This window comes from Rutilus rutilus (assembly GCF_951802725.1).
Source record: "Rutilus rutilus genome assembly, chromosome: 14".
Lineage (NCBI taxonomy): Eukaryota > Metazoa > Chordata > Actinopteri > Cypriniformes > Leuciscidae > Rutilus > Rutilus rutilus.
Window position 1 is genome coordinate 37243994 of NC_140219.1, and position 22054 is coordinate 37266047.

At 37.3% G+C, this 22054-nt stretch overlaps 2 protein-coding genes across 5 annotated transcripts in view; both read left to right on the forward strand.

Annotated features, from left to right (window-relative positions):
• The window catches only part of LOC311304235 (uncharacterized protein), an 807935-nt gene that overhangs the window by 642650 nt on the left and 143231 nt on the right, over window positions 1-22054 (forward strand). The gene's annotated exons all lie outside the window — the stretch shown is intronic.
• The window catches only part of LOC311304239 (protein NLRC3-like), a gene marked incomplete at its 3' end in the record, with an annotated part of 98395 nt that continues 90713 nt past the window's right edge, over window positions 14373-22054 (forward strand). Inside the window, exon 1 of the mRNA XM_084431157.1 lies at window positions 14373-14536. The remainder of the gene's footprint in view (window positions 14537-22054) is intronic.

Here is a 22054-nt window from a genome sequence, read left to right on the forward strand (position 1 = left end):
AATACAAATTTAATTATCTTATTATTAACATACATAATCAGGATTTGACCACCTCCGCCTCGTTTTGAGCCAGGAAAAACCCTGGAAGCAGTGGACAGGGACAGTCTCCGCAACACATGACGATGTGTACAGCTGACCCATGCTCTCACACAGAGTTTTGAACGAAATCAATGAGATCAGCGGGACTTTTGCCTTCAAAATCAGTCATGGCATACATTACAGTCAGTTCTGTTTTTTTTCCCGGACAGATCGAATAGAATTCTGTGAGACTGCGTTAAGCTGGATAAGGCTGAATAAGGGATTTTTTTCCGGTAGGTTTGAAACTGCTGGGGGTCGAGGAGGGAAACAAACATTCATTTATGGTTTGAAAAACTATTAAATCTACAGGAATATATTTTAGTTCATGCAGTTCGCTACAGATGCGGTTAGCTATAGCTCTGATAGGGTTGTGCCGATGGACGGTGATGGCTGACCGACATCACGATGGTGAGCCACCATCGTGATGCCACGCCCCCCACCCTGTCAGACCAGCCCAGTCTCACGGCAGTTCGTGTTCGTGTGTACACCAGTGGTTGGGAACCTGGCTCTTAGGCAAAAATCATGTGGCTCGCAAGGTCTCTCACCCTTTACCAACGAACGATAAAAAAATTAAGACGTGCGTGTTCAGTGCTGTTCGCGAGTGCCACAGCAATCAACTAACCGCTTACGTTTCTGTGGTAACCTAAAGCCTTGTTTATACTTTCGCCTGGCTCCGCAGCGCGAGTCTCCGCAGACTGCGCGCGCATCTCCCCAAACGGACGAGGCGTTTATACTCGATGCGCTCGCCGTTGTACTATTCTGTGAAACAATAGGGGGCGACTCGAGTAATTATCCTCTAAACCAGGGTTCACCAATCTCGGTCCTGGAGGGCCGCTGTCCATGCAGAGTTTAGCTCCAACCAGCTCCAACACACCTGTTTGAAAGTTTCTAGTATGCCTAATGAGACCTTGATTAGCTGGTTCAGGTGTGTTTAATTGGGGTTGGAGCTAAACTCTGCAGGACAGCGGCCCTCCAGGACCGAGATTGGTGAACCCTGCTCTAAACCATCAGGAATCAGCGGTTAGAAGAAGAAGCTATACACACGTGACAATGTTTATCTTAGTACACCGCCACCACAAAAAGAATCATGTAAAACCCATTAAACCCTGAGATTATTTCTAGTGACAGTAAAACAAAATATATGGATATGAGAATGTGTATAAATAAATTAACAATCTCTTATATTTTCTAATTTCACTAAGTTGCGTGAACATTTTTATTAAACATGGACCTTAATGTTCATTAAAAATACTTTTTTATGCTATTGTATGCTCATTTTTTAAATGTAAGTAACTCATTTACGTGCAAACTGGGTACCGGTGTGGTGAGAAGTTCGAGCTCGGCAAGATTCGGCTCGAAGTCGTTCATCTTCGGATGCGGCACCGTGCGCGTTGTTACAAAAATTGTCGCGCACACCGCCAGGCGAAATTGGGTCTTGCGAACCCAACGCGCACGACCGCTCACACTGCAATGACGTCATTTTTGCCGCGCGCACCTTCGCGCTCGTGCGGACGCGTCGAGTATAAACAAGGCTTAACAGCTCCTGCACTGGGATTCAAGCAGCTGCTGCTTGTTTAAGGTGATGGCGAAAATCATTTTAGAACAACACCGAAAATGTAAAAGTAGGCTATATAAACTTTAATATATCCTTTTATTGAAATGGGTGCTTTACTGTTCAAAGAGACATTTCGAAACATTTCACCCGCTGGCCGCTGGTACTTTCACTTTAGCCGCAGAGACCCTTTATGTCCTATAAATGTGTCGTATTGTTGATAATCCGCGCAGATTTCAGTTGACGATTCTGTTTAAAGTTATTAATAATAAAACATGAATGAATGAGAAAGAAAAGAGCAGGATGTGCTTTATATTGAAAAGAAATATTAAAAGCGCGATAAGTCGCGAAAGAGAACTGAATTGTACTGACAGGATGCTGTGCGCGCGCTCCGAGCGCAACACGGACAAGAATATAGTCATTGTCTTCGGTTGCGAGCCTAAACGGCCAAATAAACATATAAATATTTCAAAATGCCAAGCCGAGTATTCCCGTGGCGTAAACACAGTAGAAGTGTACTCTCTCTCTCTCTCTCTCTCCGTGATGGTCAGCGCGATTCCGTAGCACCCCCCCCCCATCCCCCATCTGACTGGCTGTTTAAATCTGACTGATTATCTGATTGGTTAAAGCAATGGTTTCATTGCCATTCATTTTAAGCTACAGGCGCCCACACTATTGATTCTGAAGGCCTCAAGGCAGATTTCTTTGACCCTGGCAACACATGAAGGCTGAAATATGATTGGATAAAAGCGCTAAAATAAATATACACTACAGGAAGCAGTGCAACCAAGAGCAAAGCTATGAAATTAAGATAATGGACTATTGGGAACAATTTATATATATATATGGTTTTTTATTCGTTTGTTTGATTTTGGTTAAAGACTAATGAATTTGGTTGTTTTTTATTATTATTCTTTTTTGGACTGGGCCTACTAAGGTTTGATATCAAGACTTGTTGGTGGATGAACATTTGCCATTCACCTGTCAACTTATATAATCATTTACTAATTGTTCTTCCCTGTGGAGTGTGTGTGTGTGTGTGTATATGTGTGTTTTCTTTGTAGGAGCTGTGGTCTCTTAGGAAATTGACTGTTCTCCTCCCTTCTTGGTGGTGTTAACACTGTGTGCCGTGACTGATCACTTCACTGGGCCCTTGTGCTGTGTGTGCATGTGTGAGGGGGACATAGGTATCTTTTGTGAGGGTACCTCTTAAGAGAGGCAACAGTTTCCTTTCTTTTTACATAGTTTTTGTATTTGAATGTTTGGGGCTTGTTCCCTTTAAGGTTTTTTATAAATTATAATAAACTTTTTGTAATTTTGCATAAATACCCGTGTCTCCATTTCTTCCTGTCTTCAGTAGGGAACCTGTGCGCACATAATATTCTCTGGGTGAAATTCCCAGGGTGGCGTAGTCGAAGATCAAACATATGTAATGTTCTTTGTCCCTTCAGAGCACAATCTATTTTGTTATTAAACTCTCTTCCCTTTGTCTATTTTTTCGTGGTTGCCACATATGTGTTGTATTAATGTTTAGTATCTTGAACTCTCCTGTCCAAGCTCTTTTAAGACCATGATCATGTGTGTTTAGCGCCATCACCGTACCATTATAATGAGATGAATTAAAGAATCCCTTCTTTCTCGTTTATTTAATTGTGACATTTGACCACAGATGTTTTTCATGACTTATAATAATAAACATGTAGGTCATATAAAGTTACTCAGATTTATAATGATAATAATAATAATAATAATTCGTTACATTTATATAGCGCTTTTTCTGAGACCTCAAAGCGCTTTACATAGATGGGGGAATCTCCTCAACCACCACCAATGTGCAGCATCCACTTGGATGATGCGACGGCAGCCATATTGCGCCAGAACGCCCACCACACACCAGCTTACTGGTGGAGAGGAGACAGTGATGAAGCCAATCAGTATATGGGGATGATGCAAAAAATAGTACACATTATTTAACTATGTTATTCAATTGTAACTTCAGTTTTTGTGTTGTTTTTATATAGTAATTTCTTGCATGTGTATCATGTTTTTGTCTCACACAGTTACCCCTGCACTGCTGACAAGCTGAATTTAGCCAAATCTTTGATTGCAGTCTTTCCCTCTGTAGCATGTAGTGCGCAACGTGACTTGACGTGCTTCACCCAGTTATAATATCCGGTAGGGCCTGGTTGAATCAGAAACAAGGAACGTCTACTGGAGGGAGGAAATGGTGAGTGAACAGTCGACACAATTTTGTTCCGATAAAGAAAATGGTTCTCTTCGTGGTTTGTTTCAGAAAGATGAATGACAAATATGAACAATATATAACAGTCAGTAAATCAAAACAGACATCACCGACTCTTGTAGTTTCTTTTAGGATGGGTGATTCAACAGCCTCAAAGCTTCGATTAAATTTAGTGAAGTTCCACAGTTTCATATAATTTGTGAAGAAAGACAACTCTCAAACCCAATACTGTGTCTGTTTCTTTCACTAGGGGTCCGTTCTTCGTACGTCGCTAACTCAGTTAGCTGGATTTGATTGTTGGCGATTTGGCATGATCTTGGATTGTTTGGTTCTTCGACGCTCATCCTGGACTTGCTGTCATAGCAACATGCGCGCAATCTTAAACCTGCTCGGGAGCAGCTTATTTCATGTTAACAGGATTAGATCCCGGCTTCATAAGCGGAGCTGATACGGGAAGTCCAGCGCAGCGCGGTAGTGCACTTTCTGAGATTTATATTTTTTCTCGTGATTCGTGAGATTGTCGCTTTTTGACGCTTTTATGTTTAAAATAACTGTTTTAGTTTTTTTTTTTTTGGCATTTCCAAGCCACTTAAGACCCAATGTTGTAGGCTAAAGCATTTTTTTTTTTTTTTTGCTATCATAATTTTTTTATGAAGATCATACAATCATGACCATACCGATTACAGATATGTCACTCAGGCTTCACTAACTGATTGGTACCATAGACTATAGGCTACCATAGACTGCCACCAAGGCCTCAATGAAGGGGATTATGTGAACAGAAAGGGGGTTCACAATGTAAATATGCAGCCCAGTTACTATTGTGATTCTTAATATTCCAGATTAGTAATATTATATCAAAAAAAAAAAAAAAAAAGGCATTTGACTAAAATCTTCCATATCACAAATGTGAAAGCAAAATGGCCAGGATCTGTGCACGACTTAAGAATTTTCAGAGATTCACATTTATGCACATTATTTGAAAGTGGTAAGAAAAGTTCCACAATTAAATATCAAGCTCACGGTATTACATACACTTATGCTGATCCTAACAGAACTGCATTTTTTCATAGGTGATTATGACATGTTCCTGCAGACAGGTGTTTTATGACCCCATTCCCTGACCCAAACCAGTTACAATGCAGCTCTAGCCAGGACAAGGGCACACAATGAAATGAACTTTGGCTAACTAAAGGGAAGATGTCAGTGTCTGAGAAGTCTGAGGGTTGCACACCTGACAGGGCCTGGGACATTGTTGCATGTGCCATATTACACAACATTGCCAAAAAAAAAAAAAAAAAACTTTTCATTAAATGTTTAATAAAAGACAAATATGCTTAGTTCCTTGAGTTTTATTTCAATTGTTCTTTGTAAAGAAAAGCCAGTGGTCAAGTGCCTGCAACAAGAGATATTAGACACATGCCTCATGCAACAAATAAAAAGGAGACGTTGGCTCTACACTGCCCACCTGTAGGCCTATGTCTCCTCTGTCTGTGCAGACTCTTCTGAAGGCCTTTCTGTAGATGTGGAATCCTGCAACTTATATTGCAGCCATAAAGCATACAAGTATAAATGAAGTAAAGTTATTTATGCACTTGCAGGTAGGCTAGTTCCTCCATATGACAGTTATCTGAGAGGGTTTATTCACTGTCCAGTGCAATGGAAACAAATGGACATTCCAAAGTCTTATACTTTCTTTTCTTTGGAAAGTTAGAAAATGTCCACTTACTGCACATATTTCAGCTCCACTTTCTTGGGAACAGATACAAGTGTTGGTGTATTATGTAAAAGTGCACAAAAGAGGAAAACACAATGTCATTACAATGAACTACACTCGGGAAAAATGTGATCAATAAGTCATGGCAAAATATTTTCACATTAACACAAGTTTATCAGTTTTCACTTTCACAAGTCAAAGTAATTCATCATTACTCAAGATTTAACAGTTGAAATGACTATACAGCCTTATTTTAATGCAGCAAAAACTATTTTACAGTGTAGGCTACTAAGATCTTTTCTTTTTCTCAGCCTTTTTCTTGGTTGCTTTTATAAACAGACAACCATTTATTTAACAGTGCCTTTTATAAAAGAGACTATAATATAACTAAAAATTACCATTATGTAGAATATTTTTGTACTTCACTTTTATTTGTTCCCATGTTCTAGTGTGGTGACTGACATTACAATGAACAAGGTAATTATGCAATTATTAAAATACAAAAATTTAGGCTAATAAGTGATAAAAACATCTAACATGGCCACTTCTAACGGATTTAAATTGTCTGCTACTTTTTGCCAGTCCTCTCTCCTGGCTTTTGCAGACTTTGAGGTGTTCCCTGGCATTTTGATTAAACATTACAATTCCGAATAAACTTCTACTATTAGTTCTTGCTCTGCTGAGGAGAAAAACTGAGCCCGCTCTTTGGCCACGCTGAGCAGCCAATAGCAGCGTTGCTGATCAATGTTTCTACTATTGATACATATAATAGCGCATGAACGCGCAATTATCTCAGATAACTCAATCCAGCTATACTAATCATATCCGGCAAGTGTGTTTGAAGAACCGAGTTAGCCAGATCATGATTCGCACGATGATATCATCTTGGATGTGTCATTTGATCTCGGATGTAATGAGCAACGTACGAAGAACGGGCCCCTGGACCCAAGTAACTCACAACAATAAAACAAAATAATACATTCAGTAACCCAAATGTACAAAAAGAAATGTAATCAGATATTGGATTTGATTCAAAACACAATGCGATTCAGAATTATTACCTAAAAAACACCTTTTCTTTCAATAGTATGCAGTATGTTCAACAATATGAATTGGAAATGCTGGAAAGATTAATTGATTCATTTGAACAAAGTTCTTGAATCAAACGACTCAGTTGATCAGAGTTTGTGAATCAAATGATTCAGTTAAAAGAGTTGTTCAAACTTTTGTCGAACAGTTCAAGTACAAAAAACAAAGTCTCTCCATTTCAGAAGCAAAAATCAATCAATGCCACGAATCAAAGTCCTTTGAGTCCGAAAGACAAAAGAAAAATTGTAAATGTCCTACCAGTTGATGGTTTCAAATCACGGTTCAAAGGGGAAACCGGTCCATGGGCACTGGTCAGCTCGCCATTTGTGCACATTTAACAGCATCCACGACTAGACAAACGATTCCTCTCCACAGGATTATTTATGGCACAGAACAGGATACACTTGCCGATCACGTTCACATAGGAAAAAAAAAAAACAGAACAAGAAAACCCAGCCTGGCAAACACAATTCATTTCTAATTCAACATTTCCATAACAAATCATATACATGCGCATCTCAAATGACACATTAATCCAACTTTTCGACAGTTTTTAAACACATCGACACTCATAAATCACTCTTTGTCTCAACTCATGATACAGTGAGCACTGATACACGTGTTAGCTTTAGCCCACGGCTAACTAGTTCAGCTCACGCTGGGAGCGCGGCCTAACGTTACTCAGCTCAGCTCAAATCATTTCTAAACTGACATATCTTTCATATGATAACAAATATCACTCACCAAAGCGAGATTGCATCACATATTCACTTATTATCACTCTGGGATCTCGTTATATTATGATTATCGTTTAGTGGAAGGAGTTTCTGGAGAAATGCTCCATGCCACTGTTCTCATGACTCTCTCCCTGCTCATGCTGACAGCGGCGCCAGCGCGATCGGAATGCGCCACTACTATTGGCTCTCAGGAGTGTCAGTCACTGCAGCACAATCAGTGATTGGATGAATCGCGTTTCTTTCTAGAACACTTAAATTATTTCTTTTTCTTAACTTTTGGTGCGTTCAAGTCATCTCGTATAGATCGTATTTACGAGTTGAACGCACTTGAACGCCACCACAATGTCGTAAATACCAGTGGGGAGCTTGGGATTTTCTCTAAGCTCCGATCTTTACGAGTTGGGGGCGTGTCAGTGATTAACATGGCGGAATAGAGAGCCTAAGTCCCGCCCCTCCGCTTCCGGCTCATGGGACCTTATTTCGGAAAAAATACGCATGGAAGTCAATGGCGAGAGACAACTTATCTTTTTATTCCGTCTGAACTGTGCCCTGAACTACACATATGATGTTTGTCAATTTAAAAGGTAATTATGAAAGTCAAGAAAGTCGCAGTTTGTCATAAAACAGAAGAGTAACGTTTAGTTTTATGTGAAAATCGCTCAATGAACTACATCTCTCGTCTCGCACTATGTACGTCACAAGATCCGTTGCTCGTATGTAGGGCTGGGCGATAAAACGATAACGATATGTATCGCGATAGACACGTAATCAATATCAATAAAAAATGCGTTCGATAAAACGTTCGATAATTTTTTTTTTCTTCGTCGTTAGAAACCAGAGATTGCGAAAGCAAATTTGGTTGAATGAACAAAGGCACTCAACTCTCTGGTAACCTTGCAACGTAGGGGGTGACACGCAACAGCCAGTCAGTATGGTTGCGCAATATTGTTGTCTCGTGTTGGATTATCAGTAACAGAACCAGCGTGTAGTGATACAGCGATTGTTGATAAAACAGGAAAAGTCAGCTCGCCTGACTTCAAGTCTGACCGTAGTCAGACCATGTCGTCTGCAAATTATGCAAGACCATCGTCAGTTTCTCTGTTATTCGCGTGCTTATGAGCTGTTTTAACGTGTGCGTTTCTCAGCGCGTAAAGTTACATGTGAAGCTCACATGCACTCTGTCTACCAGCGCCTGGATACTGGACTATATTTCGAGTCTTATTGTGCTAATACTGTTATATACACACAAGGTTTACATAAGCTAGTCGGATATGTCTAAAGTGAAAGCAAACTTGAGAAAATTGAGAGAAAATCTGCTTGTCAAAATGCGTGTACTGTATATTAGACGCGTCGCGCGCAGCTCTTAAAGAGACAGTATAGTAATAGTAAACACGCTGCCGCTTGTCCTTAAAGGGATAGTTCACCCAAAAATAAAAATTCTCTCATTATTTACGCACTCTAATGTTGTTCCAAACCTGTATTAATTTCCTTCTTATATTTTCAAATATTAATATTTTGAAGAATGTGGCTATCCAAACAGTAAACAGAGCTATCCCTTTAATGTTAATAAAACAACAAAATGCAAAGAGAAAATCATTCACTGCTCTTGACTGATAACTTTAATAGTAGCTTTAATAAGTATCAATGTATAATTTATACAGTGAAGTCTGTTTTGTTTTATTTTCATATTTGTTCATTTAATTACTTTCTTCAATGCTACTGTTAAATACACCTAGCTGAAAACATAAAGCACTGTTTATTTAATCTGTATATTAGGTTGTGTGTGCGTGTAATGTGTATCTTTGATCTTAATATAATAACAAAGAACATAATGAGAACTTTTTTATCTTCGCCCCTGTCTGCCATTCTTTTTTATTTTACATTTTGTTACCTAAGGCTTTGAGCATTACAGCCAAACTAATGTCCATATTTTAAAAACAGCCACAAAATAGTAAAACCAACATAAAAAAGAATCGTGATAAAATCATTAATCGTGATTTTCCTGAAAAAAATCGTAATATTATATGTTTGCCATATCGCCCACCCCTTTATAAAGCATTTCTTACGTATTCTTTAATTTTGCACCTTAATGTTAAGAGATAATTGTTAAGTGTTCATTCAGATTTTAGACTAATTATTTGAGTGAGTGTTTTCCATGGTTGTGTTGACATTTCTGCCTTTATAACTGATGGGATTATAATCAGAAAGTTTAAAATAAAAAATCTTTAAATGTAATGTATTTGTCTCCTGGACTGGTCCTTATTTTAAATATGTCATAAAAAATATCAATAATTATCGATATCGACCGATATGAAACACTTGTATCGTGATACAGTTTTCAGCCATATCGCCCAGCCCTACTCGTATGTGTGTATTCTGGCTCAAAACACTCAGGCATGACGGCGTTACGTTACGATTATAATGTAAGACTAGAGAAAAAATGACAGATGTTAGCTTCAGTAAAGTTAGCTTCATTCATTGAGAGAAAAGGTATGAGGTCACATGTGCGCCTTCTGGGATTGTAGTCTTTGTAATTACGTATTTTCACAGTCTTATACCTCAGCAGTTTTACATCAAGCTGCGACTTTCTTGACTTTAAAATGTATCTTTTAAATTGACAAACATCATATGTGTAAATCAGGGCACAATTCAAACGAGATCAAAATATTTGTTGTCTCTCGCCATTGACTACCATACAATATTTTTCCGAAATAAGGTCCCATGGTGGTCGACCGGAAGGGGAGGGACTTAGGCTCTCTATACACGTAAAGGTATTTAGCTGTGATATTGTCAGGCTTTTCTATTAACAGCTCAGTTAGCTAATCGCCAACACAGAATATGATATTATTATAATACAACAATGCAACATGTAACGATGTGTTGGCAGTGGCTTCATAAATGAATTAAAAACATAAAAATACAAAATACACCATGCACATTTCTTTGTTCTTCATTTTCTAGAACTAGAGTTTAAGAACCTTACTGTATTTTTGTGTAATTAATTAAGAGAAAGTACTCCGCCATCTTGCTCCGACGAAAGTGACTTGAACGCACATGCCGTTATAAGCACGACTTCCCACCTCGTAGCCTACGTACGAACTTCCCAGGAGGACTTGAACGCACCATTTTTCCAACTCTTAACTCATTTACTGGTGGCCTGTTACCCGGGTTACACCTCTCCAAGTGAATGAAGGATATGTAAATATTAAAATTGAATCTAGCATAATTTAGCTCACAGTTATGCTGAAATGTGTATTTTATTGGCAAAAATGTGTTGTTTACAAACTTCAACAGTGCCCCCGTTTCACTGACATGCCATCCCTGGTAAGACTTTTATTTGAACCAATTTCATTGGTTTAGATAGATCAAATGTAGATGTATAGATTGGATATTTTATAGGGTATGTGTGTGTCTGACTCTGCTCCGCTCAAAAAACGTGCCGACATGAAATGTCTCTGGTCTTGTTTCTGTTCGCAAAAGCCCAGCTGTGCTGTAACATGGTTTGCTGATCTGCTCACTGTTATCTGCTCACATGCTCTAATAATAGCTTTGCAGGACTATACATTATTTTGATAATTGGTCAAAAAATAAATATGTTAAATCTGATTTTGCATAGAACTAAATAAAGAATAATATATTGTTATGAAAATATTGATATTTAATATTATTTTAATATAGGCCTATTTTTGTCCAATTTTTGTGTTAATTTTAAATAAAAGTGTGTTTATTTTTTTATTTTTTTAAAGTTCAGATTCAGTAAAATTATTGAATTAAACTTAAAAGTCGAATAATAATACAAAATACAAAAACTACTTTAAAATAAGAAAATAATCTTTTTTTTTAAGAAGTCAGTTTCTGTTTTGGTTTTCGGCAAAGTGCATCCAGAATTTTTGGTTTCGGCCCAATATTTTCACTTCGGTGCCTCCCTAATATATTATGTATAGATTCTAGGGCTGGGTACTGCCAGAAATCTCGATTCAATTAGATATATATCTTGTACAGTACATGTTGTTTGAACTGAGGTGTTACAATGTGACAATGTGTTACAGCTTAAAAGAAATATGTACATTTGTTTAAGCTGAGAGCTTGCTTTATATCAAAAGTAGAAAAGCACAAAGTTTATTGTGATTTATTGAATGGGAGGTGCTACAAATAATGTTTAGTGAAGTTTTGTTCCCGCATCAGCTGTAAACAGCTCAGACTAAAGACAGATTCTTGGGATTTAAGAATCAATATCAGGTCATCATCATATCATTCATGAGATGTGATTGAGATGTGATTAAAATTACGTTTTTTTTTTTTTTAATCCAGCCCTAATAGATTCCAAATAATAGTACGGTGGATGCATGTTAAAAAATACACAATTATATTCCTTTTTTATTTACTGGAGAGATTTTAAATACTTTAACCATTGTGAGGTTTTCTGTAAATAACTTGGATTCTGCTGTTCTATTAGCTAGATGCAGAGTTTGGAAAGATGTCTGATGGAAAGGGCGAGATGTTAATCAGAGAAATAGGAATCATCAGTAGTTTTTGGATTGCAGCTTTGGAGAAAGGGAGTGTAACCTTTCTGTAGGATCAGCTTTCAAACTGTAATGATGGGAGGTAATAATTAACTGCTTACAGTAAGTATGTCATTTATCAGCTTTGACTTAATAAACTTTGACAGACATTTGAACTTGAGCTGGGAGTTTGAGTCCTTTTTCCATTTTTCATTTTCAAAAAATAACACACTTTCTTTAACCTTATCAGGCACTGTTTACTCTAGTGCGTTTTCGTTTTAAAATGAAAACGATCCTCATCTATACTGGCGTTTCCACTGCCTTTCAGAAACAATCTCCGTCCACACTACATGACCAACAACACATGTCACATGACCGTTCATGCACACTGGGTGTGTGTAGGGCGTGCAGGACTCTGGGTTGTGTTTCCCAAAAGCATTGATACAAGAGCCACCAACGGTCTCTACGATCAACTTAGGCGTACAATGGTTCTGGGAAACACAGCCCTGGTCTGGTATTGTGCTGTTCAGTAGAGTAATGTGGGCAGCCTCGCCATCACTTTCAAAACTCTGTTTTGGGCTTCAGTTGTAAAATCTGTGATGGTCTTGTGCTGTTGCTTGGACAAATCAATAATAATCAATTCACCTTTAGCCTAAGATAATCACTATTTCAGCGTTATTATAATGCATTAATTTGTTAGTTGCTGACATAATTGTAACTAACAGTCACCATCACGCTGCAGGTCCCGACACACTTACACACACAGAGTCAAGCCGGTGTAGTGTCAGATCTGCTATTTTATATTTGCTGGACTTTGTACCGGTCATTTTTATTTAGTTATTTATTGTTATCTTAAATCTTGGATCACTGATAATAATACAAATTATCCTTAACATGTGCAGCATGAAAAAAGTAATTGTCATTATTTTCTCTGGGTGTTTTATCTCCTCCTCTTCATCTGCCTCCATCTCTTTCACAATCCTTTCTCCGGCAAAACTGTCTCCATGGTTACTTTGTAAAAAACTTTGCATTGCTGCCACACTACCATTTTCGGTCCCCATGTTCGCGCGGATCCTCTCGGGACACCCTCCTATGCCAGTAACTGTTTTTATGAAGTAACTGGCTATTACTTTAGGATCATTGTTGGTTGTGTACGCCTCCATCCACAGAATGTAATGACTGTAACCATCTATACAGCCATTAATGGCAATGCCGTACGGTTTTAATTTATCATAGCTGTCCATATGCCAGAGTGCATTTGGGCCAGCGCAAGTGCACTGGCGTCTTCTCAAGCGTCTCCTTTGTCGAAATTCCACACCTTGAGGATCAACAAGTTTAATAATGCGTCTTATGGTATCCTGGGAAACATCGATGAATCGCGCGTAGGTGAAGCCAGCGATAACCTTGCGTTTGTCCACTGGTTGTCATTTCATGTTGGACAAAAGCGAGTACATTGCGCAAATTGGACAGATTTTTTCTTCTAAAAAGACCTAGCCGCTTGCAAATTCTCTTTAAAGTTCGTATGCTTATTATTATTCTGTCATAATTAGCTAAAGTTGATAGTATTTCTTTGTCACTGAAAGAAAGTCTAAACTATAGCTTGACTAAGTGATCCAACTCTGCCATGTCCTATATCAGTAGGCTATGCAATGAACACTGATCGAATGCATTATTCTCTACATTTCATTTCGACTTTTTTTCTCGAAACACAACGACTTTATTCTGGAAATTTAATGAGTTTATTCTCACGATTGTATTTCGAGTTTTTTCTCGAAATTTAACTAGTTTTTTTTCTCGAAATTTAACGAGTTTGTTCTCGAAACACAGCGACTTTATTCTCGATATTTAATGAGTTTATTCTCAAGATTGTATTTCGACTTTTTTTCTCGAAATTTAACGAGTTTGTTCTCGAAACACGACTTTATTCTCGATATTTAATGAGTTTATTCTCAAGATTGTATTTCAACTTTTTTTCTCGAAATTTAACGAGTTTAATCTCGCATTATAATGACTTTAATCTCAAGATGGTTTTATTTTTTTTATTATTGCATGGCACTAATCCTCCTCCGTACATTTAAGATTTTGTGAAATAACAAGTCCTTTTATTATAAAAAATGTTTTATTATTTTTTGGTAGTTGTATGTATGTTGTATTTTATATTTTATTATATGTACACCCTTTGCATTTTTTAAATGTAATTTGTGTTCAAGCATTCATACCGGTAATTATGAAATTATGACTACACCGGTCTATGGCAGCCTATGAGTGGCGCTCCAAACTCTGTCCAGCAGGAGGCGCTAAAGCACCAAAGCCGGTTTGATAAACATCAGTAAACCTTGGAAGAACAACAACAACAACATGGGTGTAACCTCGTTTATATAATGTTTCAGAACACTGTTAAACATTAAAAGTCTAAAAAAAAAACGGATAATGATGGCTCTCTGGACTGATTTCTACTAGAGATTGAATCGTACCACGTGACAAACATCAGTCATAAAGTATTGCACAGGTGAGTCTTAACAGATCTCAGACTGTGTGTTTTAAAAAGTGTGCTTTAAAAAGTGTTTAAAGACTTCTGGATTCTGTTCCTGTAGGACAAGAGCGTCTGAACTACTGCAAGTAAGCTTTAATACTTCCACCATTACTGTTATGAACGGAACGTTAGTGTGATAATGATTATTTTAAGTAATAACATAAGTTAAAACTTGGGCTTATACCTGTTACAAAAGTAGAACAAACTACCAAAGTAGACAAACGACCAAAAAGAAGCCAGGAATTACTCAAACAAACCGTTTTATGGGCATTCATTTTGTAAAAATGAATAATGCTTTTTCTAAAAAAGTGTATTGTGTTTGTGTACCGCAGTAACAGGGTTGGGAAACTATTTATGGACAATCCAGTCTTTCCGGTTTAAGTGAGTGTTTGAATGGGAGAGTTACAGGAGATGTTTGTTTCTGAAAGCGGAGCATAGATGAATAATAAGGCTTGTTTGAGATGCGCCTAGCCTCACCTGAAACTTAGGTAAAGTTGGTTTTATATTCGCACATTCGCACTTTTTTGCTTAAAAACTGTCTCAATAACAAGCGCAATAAAGCACATTTTTGCTAAATAAAAGCAGCTACATGATCTTTAGGACAAAGATGGTGAACTACAACACTCTCCACAATCGATCAAAATGGGCAAATATTGTTTTAATGGCATACAAAGTTGCGAATGTCCACTGAATGTCCAATGTGTGTGGTAAACAAGATAGGGACCGTCTAAAAAGTTCTATTTTTTTTTCATTGTGTGCAAACAGACAACTACATTTTTGCAAAGTACAGATGTACCAGCAAATATCTCTCACATTATGTCTTCTAATGTTATTGATTGTACTTTAGCAACAATAAAAAGTGCATTGTAATGATTGTATTTAGGAAACCTGCCTCACTATACATAATGTAAATATTTTTAGAATAAAATTACATTAATTCACCAAAAGGATTTTTTACTATCCGAAGGTTGTAGCATGTTCCTAGTGACCAGTCTGACTTACTACAGGTGAGATTTTGACAAAAAGTCCCTTACTGTACTTACAGTTGACAAATATGTTTTGTTTTTAAATTACTGTAATTCACCCTAAGTTTTTTTTCGTGTTCCAAAGGCTGTAGTGTTTTCCTACAGACCAGACTGACTTACTACAGGTGACATTTTGACAAAAACTCCCTTACTGTATGTACAGTTGACAAATATGTTTTGTTTTTAAATTACTGTAATTCACCCTAAGTATTTTTTCGTGTTCCAAAGGCTGTAGTGTTTTCCTACAGACCAGACTGACTTACTACAGGTGACATTTTGACAAAAACTCCCTTACTGTATGTACAGTTGACAAATATGTTTTGTTTTTAAATTACTGTAATTCACCCTAAGTATTTTTTCGTGTTCCAAAGGCTGTAGTGTTTTCCTACAGACCAGACTGACTTACTACAGGTGACATTTTGACAAAAACTCCCTTACTGTATACAGTTGACAAATATGTTTTGTTTTTAAATTACTGTAATTCACCCTAAGTATTTTTTCGTGTTCCAAAGGCTGTAGTGCTTTCCTACGGACCAGACTGACTTACTACAGGTGACATTTTGACAAAAACTCCCTTACTGTATACAGTTGACAAATATGTTTTTTTTAATTACTGTAATTCACCCTAAGTATTTTTTCGCGTTCCAAATGTTGTAGTGCTTTCCTAGTGACCAGACTGACTTACTACAGGTGAAATTTTGACAAAAACTCCCTTACTGTATGTACAGTTGACAAATATGTTTTTTTTTAATTACTGTAATTTACCCTAAGTATTTTTTCGCGTTCCAAATGTTGTAGTGCTTTCCTAGTGACCAGACTGACTTACTTCAGGTGACATTTTGACAAAAACTCCCTTACTGTATGTACAGTTGACAAATATGTTTTTTTTTAATTACTGTAATTCACCCTAAGTATTTTTTCGTGTTCCAAAGGCTGTAGTGTTTTCCTACAGACCAGACTGACTTTTACTACAGGTGACATTTTGACAAAAACTCCCTTACTGTATGTACAGTTGACAAATATGTTTTTTTTTTTAATTACTGTAATTCACCCTAAGTATTTTTTCGCGTTCCAAATGTTGTAGTGCTTTCCTAGTGACCAGACTGACTTACTACAGGTGAAATTTTGACAAAAACTCCCTTACTGTATGTACAGTTGACAAATATGCTTTTTTTTAATTACTGTAATTCACCCTAAGTATTTTTTCGCGTTCCAAATGTTGTAGTGCTTTCCTAGTGACCAGACTGACTTACTAGAGGTGACATTTTGACAAAAACTCCCTTACTGTATGTACAGTTGACAAATATGTTTTTTTTTTAATTACTGTAATTCACCCTAAGTATTTTTTCGCGTTCCAAATGGTGTAGTGCTTTCCTAGTGACCAGACTGACTTACTGCAGGTGAAATTTTGACAATACCTCCCTTACTGTACAATTATCAAATATGTTTATGTCATGAGCATATTATTACATATTTTTATTACATATGTTTATGAAATAAACTGTAAATCACCTATAGTGTTTTTTTTTTTTTATATCCCAAAGGTTGTAGTACTTTCCTAGTGACCATACTTACTACACGTGAAATTTTGACAATACCTAATAATACTGTATTACACAATGATATGATACTGTAATTTACTAAAAGGGGTTTTGTAGAAAGTGTTCCTCTGTACTCTGTACCCAGTCACCCCTGCCATTTAGTGAGAAATGGACTATTCCAAAACTTTTCACCAGAGTTCGCGAAGTGACGGAAGAAAGTTGACGGATGATAACGGGAAAAGGAGATCGGCTGAATATTGTATATAGTTTGTAGAGTGGAATATAGTGTATTAGCCCAAATCGGAGAAGTTTTATAGACTGTGCGTGTGCGTGTCCGTGCATCACACTGTAAGTAATCACATAATTACTGAACAGTCTCAACGAACGCTAATCCGCCTGTATCCGTGTTTACATTTAATGTTGTTTACTTAATTATATTCGGCTGCTGTGACATTACTGCCATTCCATGTAAATTTATGTCACTCGTTGTCAGTATTAGTTATATTTATTCCTTATAAACACCAATGCACGTTGTATCTCAAGCAAGCGGCAACCTCCCCGTCTCTCTCTTGAAACCAACACGGAAGTGAGTTAAACTGCAATTCATTGACTGGCCGCTTGGCCTGGCTGCAGAAGTGAGTCAAATCTGTATCTCCCTCATGTTAAAATTACCAACTTTACAGCAGAAAAAAATATGTTTACAGCCTGGATCTCTATGTGGCTTTGGTCTATACAGCTAATTTTGCCCTTCATAACAACTGTGAGGGGGGTGAATTATTTTATAACTCGTCCGTTTAGTTGATTAATATTTAAATTTAAGGGTGTGGCCAGTGGCCACTTGAGTGACAGATGGATTGCCGCTGTCAGTGCTAGCCGTTTGTCTGCTGTTACTAGCCGTCACTTCACCTCAGCAAATGTTGCTGCTGAACTTGCCATCTCTGCAGTGTTTGTGCTTTTTTTCGGGATTATTTCATACAATTTAATACTTGGGTACAAAGCCCACGTCTTTGGATTCCGTCGTTACCGTTCGAGAGAACAACCAGCGCTGTATTTCAGTTGTTTTCCTCCGTGAACATGCACTAATGGATGTCTGACAATTTCGTTGCTTTTTTGGGGTTTTCAAATTTAAAACGTCAATAAATACTCGTTCGTTCTGCTCTCACGGAACAGATGGATTATAATATGCTTATGTACTGTCAGGTGAAATCCTGCAGGTGTCGGCGCTTTCTCCGTCCATGCAATAAATGCACATAAATGAGCGCGGATTTTCTAGCGCATTTACTTGCACTTCAAAGGCAATATATCTATGGTTTAACCCATTTGAGAGACGGCCAAAATCAGAATTTAAAATGGACTGAATAAGCTCTCTACGAACTTGAGCGATGCCGCGCTGACGGACCATGAAAGAGTGACGGACATGTATGCACATAAATCACTGTCACACACAAACACTCTCGAAGTAATACACAGTCTCACTTGTAGCCATGCCTTTTAACTATTATAATATTTCGAAGGGCAAAAATAGGAACGTTTAATTGGCTTTACATCATCAGCTAACTCGATCACGTCGAGCTAGGTGATTTCAGATAGCCAGGCCAGGCTCCTCAGCTCCACTCACGCCGCGCCTGTTTGCCCATTTTCTGTTATCCGGGAGTGACACAAGGCCAAGATGGCGACGGCCGGCTCCGCCCACTTTAGGCTTCAAAAATGCTCTTCAGAAACCTACGGGTGACGTCACGGACACTACGTCCATATTTTTTTTACAGTCTATGATCTCAAGTCGCGCGCATGCGCTCATAGTTGTTTACATCTTGGTTTGACTGCACATGCAGCAGTAGCCATGCTCGCATGCACAGCATTAGCGCACACACATCCATTCCCACTTATTCAAGTATCTCATCATAGAGATTGTATTGTGTTATATTCTACCTTTATTCGTCAGTAATTTACCAAATAAGCTTTATTCATATTGTTCTTGTGTTTTAGGTTTATATCCATATTCATATCTGTATTTTGTATTCACAGAACCACACATCTATGCACCTTTAATAAAACAACGATTTGGAATATAACCTGAGTGAGACATTGTTCTGACCGGACAACCTGTAGCCTTCAGCCAAACCTGAACTAGCAATTAGAGTGAATACTCACAAGATTTTTCAGGTTTTGTTTGTTTAAGGTTGTAGTACATTAATAGGGGCTACATTATTATTAACAGTAGTGACTGAACCTGTACGCATTGGTTTAGCAAATCTGACAGATAATGAACAGCAATATCATGGAGGCATTCAAGATACTGTACAGTGCACTGTTTTATTTCTATTATCTTTCTAATTGTTCATGGAATACCACTGGGATTATACATAAAAGTTGTAATTAATTCTTCGTGGTTAGAGAATTATTTCAATATCACCTCTTAAAAATTTTGCTGTTGTTGATCCTCTCTTGGTTTAAGTTGTTCTTATATTATCATAAACCCTTTAACTGATTGTTTTGTCAAGTACTTTTTACTTTACTATATTTTCTTTTAGTGAAGTGACGTAAAAGTTTAAGTAAAACAAATGTGTGTGTTTGAATACAGTTTTTTTCAAATGTTTTCAGTCAGGACTACTTTGGGTAAACAAAAATATTTAAGCAATTGAACATGTTATTTAATATTTATTCATTGCATTATGTAATTGGTTAACACACATAACTGTTAGTGGTTTGTTACATAATTAATTCTTGTCATGTTTACCAATGTGAACAGTGCCAAAGATGGTACCCAGTGTATGCTGCATTGGACTATCACCAGACAAGCTACCTGAAAAAGATACCCAATGGTTGTGCTCACTGTGTACCTTAAACAGTGGAACATCATTAAAGAATATCTGCTGAAACTTCTGCTTTATTGTCCTTGTTTCAATATGGATTACCACTGTATATCTGTATTTTGGGACTTACAGTTAAAGACCCAAGGACCAGATAGGATTTATTAAGACCAGGAGTTAGAAGTGCAGTCAATTTAAGACAAGAGTCAGAATTATAATAAATTAAAGGAAATTTTACTGATAGATTTGAAGATAGTTTGCAGTTTCATCAGGCAGAAGTCAGCTTCAAGAATCACAAGGAGTGATTTACAGTAACAAAAGTGCTGACACCCTTACATTTACAAAAATCACAGCAATTATACCCTTCACCAAGGTCTAAGCTTTGTCATTGCTTCGGGTTGAATGATTCTGATTGGCTAATAAATAATCACACATTTTCTACACATAGATAGACTGAAGCATATCTCCATCAATTATGCGGCTGACATTCGGACCCTGAATTTAGGCACGTCGTGACCTTCCACACTTGTAGTGATTGTAATGAATAGTAATTGGACCAATTTTTGAGTCTCTAGGACCAACTCTATAGCGCCACCACCAGTTAAAAAAATCCACATTAAAAGGGTTATAGCTTTTGAACCCTTTGATGTAGATGTGAATGTAAATAGATGTAAAATGAAACCTAGTACACCTGATTCCACTCATTATGGTAATCACAATCAATATCTTACAACAAGACTCAGCCCATTACAGTAGTGGCCATTTTGAAAAGTACAGTGTTAAATTTTTTGTGCTACTCCTCATTCAAATTTTTTCAATTATTACGAAAATTGGCTCAGATGATCTTTGGACCGAGCCACACAGAAGTGACTGAACAGATTTTTTATTTTTGCTACCGTTCCCGATATATTTTTCTCCAAATTTGACCTGTATTTGTTGCCTTATGGTAGTTAGCTTAGCATGCTAATTGGTTAGCATGAACCATGAACCATGAACCATGAACCATTCTGGTTGTGGGTTTGAATGCTGTGTGGCACATTCCCAGATCGCAAGAGGTATTGTGGCCTTAAGTGGTGGAAAAATAGCTTCTGTTCCAGACATGGTGTCTATATGTGAACGAACTCGATAAATACAACATGCAGCAAATTTATACAAAAATTATTCATTTTGAATTGCTTCTCACTTGAACTATTGGACCTTCTTCATCTTGCCAAAAACACAACTTCCCAGTGGCGCAATGATATGAGTGACAGGTATCTGACCCAGAGATAATGGGTTTGAGCCCCACGTGGCATGATTTAAAAAAATTGTGTGTCATGTTGATTCCTTTATTATTCAACGTTGTACTAATCTTTCTTCCTCTTGGATTAATGTATGTCTTGTTCATTCTATGTTCATTCTCAACTGAACTTCTGTTCATTCTGAGTTCATTTTCACCTATAGGCCTACTTCTAAACCAGCTCTTTTTTCTTCAATTTCTGCTGTTTTTACTATTACTGCTCTTACTGCTGCTTCAGGGGCTTGGCCCCGTATCACTGCGTGCAGCTATATTTCCACTTGTTCCTTAACCTGTAACCAAGAATACTAACACACACAGACACAGTTTCTTCAAGATTGGATTTGGTGAGGAGGAGAGTCTTCTCAAAACATTAAGATAACATGTTCTTTCTCTCAAGGAGAGGATACTTGAAATCTAACTGTAAAGTAAAGACTTTAACTAAGAAATGGTCTCTCAACTATAGGTTTCAATGACTCCTGAGACCATTGCTATCAGGGTAGCCTAGAAAAGCAGATGGATGTAGTGACACCTGTTAAAGAAGTCCATATTTCATCTCTGGAAGCCAGGCTAAATGAGCAAGCACTGTTACTGCATTCCTGGCATGGGTCAGACCCTTACGTTACACCTCAGATATCAAATACAGACATTTAAAGGATACATGAAATAACATTTTCGATAATCACACTGGTAATTTCTATAACAAAGTAAAATCTCATAAGCCTAGAGAAGTCATTCAACTCATTTGATATATAGAAGGAAAACTATTGATTAATACCTTGATTATAATCACTCATTAGATATACATTGAAGCAGCAGTGTGTTCCAGAATCCACTTCTTCAGGACTTCATAACAAAAACTTAACTTGAATCATTACAATAAGGGTGTTGCTTATTTATAACGTTGAAAATAAGATTAACCTAAAATATCTGCATTTTTTTTAATCAATGA